Here is a 6,094-nt window from a genome sequence, read left to right as displayed (position 1 = left end):
CCGCCCCGGGTTGCGGGGGGAGGAGAGGGGGCAGCCCGAGCCTGGTGATGTGGCCGCGGGGGCGGCGACCTGGAGCCCAAGCGCCGCCCCCTCCCGCCGCCCCCTCCGGGACCCGCGGCCGCGCCCTGAACGTCGCCGATGGGGGGCCCGGATCGCCAAAGGAAAGAGGGGCTTTCCCGGAGAGCAGGGCTGTGGCCTCACTGTGGCAGCCACTCGGACACCACCACCCTCCCCCCCCCTCCCACGCACAGCCACATCTCTGAGTGCTCCTGGGTCCGAGCCTCCAAATCTATGACTCATGTTCTGTGTTCTCAGACCAAGGGTTAGCGAGCGGGGTTCGTTTTTCTTTCTCGCAGACTGAGATAGAAACCAAGTAACTCTGGATGCCTCTCCGCAGCGCCAGTCGGAGAGAAGGGAATGGACCACTAGGAGGAGAGATTCGGGGCAGCTCGTAGCACCCTCCCGTGGGAGAGCGGTGTGCAAGCCAAGTGCACGGGCGCTGTGGAGGCGGCTGGGATGCCAGACTTCTCAAGTTGGCCCACACTTGTTTTTAGCTCCAGGTAACAGAGAGCCAAGGTTTGCCGTGTAAAACCAAGAACTCATTTAACAGCTATTTATTGCGCACCTTCTGTATATGGTTCAGGTAATGGGCTACACCCCCGTGGGATATTCCGGTGAACAAAACAGGCGTTGGTCCTCAGGTACTTATTCTAACGGAGAGACTGTCCCGTAAAGGTTACACAGTTAATGACACTCTTTCCCTCAAATTAAAGCTCCCATCAACTCAAAGGCACACCGGTGATTTAGTAGCAGCTTTTCAGGTGCCAGTGGACGCCAGGGCATATATTTATCCAGTTTGGTTTTTTTTCCTTCTGCTTTTCAAACTGTGTTTTGACCTTCACCTTCAGGGTAAACGGTGCTTCTGTGTGTCCTGGCCATCTGTAGTCTTTGCTTTTTTGAATGGCCCATGCAACATGAGTAAAATAAAATGGCCATGCAGGTGTTCCTCGCCCCCTAAACACTGTGAGGAATGAAAGTGTAATCTCAAGGAATAGGAAAACACTGTTTTGATGGTAGCCAGTGGTTTTGTTCTTCTGGTTTTTAATTACACATCACTCGAAGGTAATCAGCTGCTCTTGAAATTTTGCCAGAAATAAAGTTCCAATCAAATAAGTGTTCCTCCTGTGGGTCATCCAGTCTTTCAAGGTTTCTGCACTAAGTATATACAGGAGAGGCCACCCTTTCCAGGTTTTGAAAATTTTTCCTCTTGGGAGTGTGCCAGCACCTTCCCAACCCCTCTTCTTCTCCCAGGCACCTTACCTTTGCCTTTTCCTCTCTTAAGCTCCAAGGGTCTTTCTTTTGCTTCTAACTTGTTTCCCGAGCCTGTGCAGCCCAGCTGGCTCATTTCTTGTTACTCTAAATAAACTTTCTCTTATAATTTAAAAAAGAAAGAAAAGCCCAGCCAGTGTGGGTCGGTGGTTGAGCATCGACCTGTGAACCAGGAGGTCTCTGTTTGATTCCGGGTCAGGGCACATACCTGGGTTGCAGGCTAGATCCCCAGTGTGGGGGAGTGCAAGAAGTAGCCGATCAACGATTCTCGTGATTGGATTTCTGTCTCTCTCTCTCTCTCTCTCTCTCCCTTCCTCTCTGAAATAAAAAAATTTTATAAAAAGAAAATTCTACCACCATTTTTTCTGAGAGAGCTGATGAGTTTCAACTGCCCTAAATGCCATTAGTTGACATGTGGTGGGCAACCTACTTATGCAGTGCTCTTCATTCTGAATGCTACGGCATAGTGTGTATTTTTTAGGTATTTTAAGCTTCAAGTTGGAATCTGAATTTAAATTACATTTCTAGCCCTAGCCAGTTTGGCTCAGTGGATAGAGCACCAGTCTGCAGACTGAAGGGTCTCAGGTTTGAGTCCCGTTGCAGGCTCCACCCCAGGCCCAAGTTGGGGTGCACAGGAGGCCATCAATCAATGTGTCTTTCTCACATCAATGTTTCTCTCTCTGTGTCCCTCCCTCTCCCTTCCACTCTCTCTAAAAATCAATGGAAAGAATATCCTCAAGTGAGGATTAACAAAACAAACAAAAAATTGCATTTCTACCCTGAAAATAGCTCAAGGTGGAAGAGATAGCCCCTTCTGAAAAATTAGGTCCTACTGTGTTTAGGCAACGACCACATTATTATTTCATCTTCTGCCTGACCACTGGCAATTTAAAATGTGAAGCAAGTAGCTTAGAATTGTGGGTTGTATTAATCACTGTTGTGTTGATATAAGCCTGGGAGTTGTGAGAGTGTGTAACAAAGGGACCTGTCTGCTCTACAGACTAAGAAAGAGGAAGTGACATTTAATCTGAGCCTTGAAAACTGAAAAGGAGTAGGCCAGGCCACAAAGGGAGGGGTGTGAGAGTGAGGAGTGCACGCAACGTTGAAATTTCAGGTTTGAAGGCCCTTTGTTAGGAAGCTGTTCCACCTCCTCAGGTCTTGGAGGACGGGTGGGGAAGCCCTACTGACTGGACTGAGATTCAGTTCTGCAGGGGAGGTGGGCAGGAGCCTGGAGGGCCATGCTGAGGACTTTGGACTTAAACCTAAAGACAAAAGGAAGCCAGTAAAGAGCTGGAGAGGGTCCATCTGGACATGATCAGATTTGTGTTTGTAAAAGACATTTCTGGCCGCAGTGTGGGCAATGAATAAGAAGGAAGCAACAGAGGATGTGTAAAGACTAGTTTGTGAGTTTGTGGGCAATGAAGATTAGAAGATGGTGGGTTGAAGAAATAAATCAGGGTTAGAACTGTAAGGACTTGATCTTTGACTATATGTGAGTGGAAAAAAAAAGTGCCAAAAAAAAAAAAAGGACTCCTAGCTTTTTAGCTCGAGCTTGTACAAAATAATATAAACGGGGCCACCTTTAAATGGAGTCACTGCCATCCCAGAGAAACTGCTTTGCAGGTTTTATTCCTCAAACCGTTGGAATGTTAAAACTGGGCAAATAAACCTTTGAAGTTGGCCTAAAACAGCGTTGTGTTCCAAACAACCATTTATTGGGACTAGGACTGAAAATTAAGTAAATTATTTGAAATTCATATCACTGTTAGCTTATCTGCACCTATAGAAATTCCTTCCTTCCCCTTCCCTTTCTCTTAAATACCCCTTGCCTTTACCTCCTAATTGGACTACTGTTTGGATTTTTGCATGAATCCATGCTTTTGGAATAGTTATGTTTTGAAATAAATGTTGCTGTCTCTCACATTGGCCTTTTTTTTTTAATATTTTATTGATTTTTTTTACAGAGAGGAAGGGAGAGGGATAGAGAGTTAGAAACATCGATGAGAGAGAAACATCGATCAGCTGCCTCCTTCATACCCCCCACTGCGGATGTGCCTGCAACCAAGGTACATGCCTTGACTGGAATCGAACCGGGGACCCTTGAGTCCGCAGGCCGACGCTCTATCCACTGAGCCAAACCAGTCAGGGCAGGCCTTTTATTTTTAGGTTAAAAGTATCCTATATAATAAAAACCTAATATGCAAATTGACCAAACATCAGAACGACCAGTCGCTATGATGCACACTGACCACCAGGGGGCAAATGCTCAACACAGGAGCTGCTCCCTGGTGGTCAGTGCACTCCCACAGGGGGAGCGCTGCTCAGCCAGAAGCCGGGCTCATGGCTGGTGAGTGCAGTGATGGTGGCAAGAGCCTCTCCCACCTCCACAGCAGTGCTAAGGAGCAGCAAGTTGAATGGTAAGGAGCAGCGAGCAGGCTGGCGGTAAGGAGCGAGGGGTCCCAGACTGTGAGAGGGATGTCCAACAGCTGGTTTAGGACATCCCCCGAGGGGTTCTGGACTGCAAGAGAGCACAGGCCAGGCTGAGGGACCTCCCCACACCACAAGTGCATGAATTTCACGCACCAGGCCTCTAGTGAATATATAATAGGTGTATATCCTATATAATGATAACTACTTATGAAAATGAAATAAGATTGGAGAATTTAGGGGCAGTATTGGGTGGGGGAGGATATAAAGAGGAGGAGAGACTAATGTATATAGATTGATCCAGGGAGGTCTTGCTGGTTTGAGCAGAAAAAAGTGTGGATGAAAAAAGGGATCCTATGAAAAGTAACCTCACATGGTAATCTGATCATCAAGTTTTTAATGGGGCAGGTCATGATGAGTAATCATGCCCCAGGCATATAACTTTCTAGTAAAAGTTTTATCTTTTCCTTATGTAACCAAAGAAGTAGGTTGGGCTGCCTGCTGCTACTATGACCAATTTGTAAACAGGTGCTAGTATAAAAGGAAAGGGATTTATTCCAGGTGCTGCTACCTAGGAGAATGGTGGACTTCTGTCTCAAAGACCATCTCATCTTCCTGCTCAAGCCCAAGGTTCTTATAGGAATAGAGAGGGGAGGGCTTTTAGAACTTTTTTCTATCCAATTATCTTTCTAGCTTTTGGGGTGTGTAGGCCCTATCTATTCATCTTTCTAGCCTTTGGCATGCTCAGTGCAAGAATCTTTCTGTGCCCCTTTGACTGACTGTCTACCGTACCACTTAAGCATGCCCTGTCCATTGTTTCCGTGCATCTAAGTTAACACACCTTTTATATAACTACTCCCAAGAGAGCACATAGTCTTAACTATCCTGCAATCCCATCCTACCTTCCTCCCGTTTTCATGTAATCTTCCTTAAATGCCCTCCTTAATCTCAAATGCACAAAAGAAACTGCCAGCCTGGCCAGGGTGGCTCAGTGGTTGAGCACTGACCTATGAACCAGAAGGTCACAGTTCCGATCCTGCTCAGGCATATGCCCAGGTTGTGGGCTCGATCCCCAGTGTGGGGCATGCAGGAGGCAGCCAATCGATGATTCTTTTTTTTTTTTTTAAATATATTTTATTGATTTTTTACAGAGAGGAAGGGAGAGAGATAGAGAGTTAGAAACATCGATGAGAGAGAAACATCGATCAGCTGCCTCCTGCACATCCCCCACTGGGGATGTGCCCGCAACCCGGGTACATGCCCTTGACCGGAATCGAACCTGGGACCCCTCAGTCCGCAGGCCGACGCTCTATCCACTGAGCCAAACCGGTTTCGGCGATGATTCTTTATTATCGTTGATATTTCTATCTCTCTCTCTTCCTTCCTCTCTGACATCAATAAAAATATATATTTTTAAAAAAGAAAAGAAACTGCCAACTGTTACTCTTTGAAGCATTTATCTCAGTCTATTGAGAGCTTGCTTCCAGGTGTATACTCTGTTTAGCTCAAATACATTTTTATAAAAATTCTCTACAGGTTTGAACATTTCTTCTGTCAACAGGAGTAAGGGAGCAGTTATGCTATCTGGGGAGAGCACAGCAGGCACAAAGGTCCTGAGACAGAAGTGTGTTTATTGTGTTCAAGAGACAACAAAGACTCCTGTGTGGCTGGAGTGAAATGACCAAAGAGGTAGTGGTAGCAGGTGCAGCCAGAGAAGCAGCTGGAAGCAGGTCATGAGACTTGTAGGCCACTGGAGGGCCTTTTGCTTTCACTCTGAGTGAGACCGGAGCCACTAAAAGGATTTGAGGAGCAGAGGAATGGCCCACTGTGACTTAGGGTTTAATGGGAAAGGCTGGAGAGAAGGCTTTTACAATAACCCAGATGAGAGGGAAGGTGATCCAGACCAGGGTGGTTGCAGAGGAAGTGGTGAGAAGAGGCTGGACTCTGAATGTTTATGTTTGAAAGTAAAGCCGACAGGCTGGATGTGCTATTGGACTGAATGAGGGATGTGAGAGAAGGAGAGGCATTAAGGATGCCTCCAAAGCTTTGCCTCAAGAAATTGGAAGGATGGTGCTGGAGGCTAGGAACATAGTTAGCATAATAAATGCAGAAGGTCCATCAAAAGGTTGATGGACACCTACCGCAGAGCTGAAAATCTGCATGTTATTACCTGCTGCTGGAACAGCAGAAGGAAGTTCCCCCAACCTGATGATCTTTTTATTGTTTACCAGGCCTTACCTTTGATACGTATATCCGCTTTGCTAGAGGGCAAAATGTGTGAATAAAAAGCCCTGGGTGCGGAGATTCCAGGAGCGTAGTCACTAGAACTAAGTTCTGG

The sequence above is a fragment of the Myotis lucifugus genome, unplaced genomic scaffold, assembly GCF_000147115.1.
Source record: "Myotis lucifugus unplaced genomic scaffold, Myoluc2.0 scaffold_103, whole genome shotgun sequence".
NCBI lineage: Eukaryota > Metazoa > Chordata > Mammalia > Chiroptera > Vespertilionidae > Myotis > Myotis lucifugus.
The sequence above is the reverse complement of the archived record's forward strand: the minus strand, read 5'-3'. Positions refer to the sequence as shown.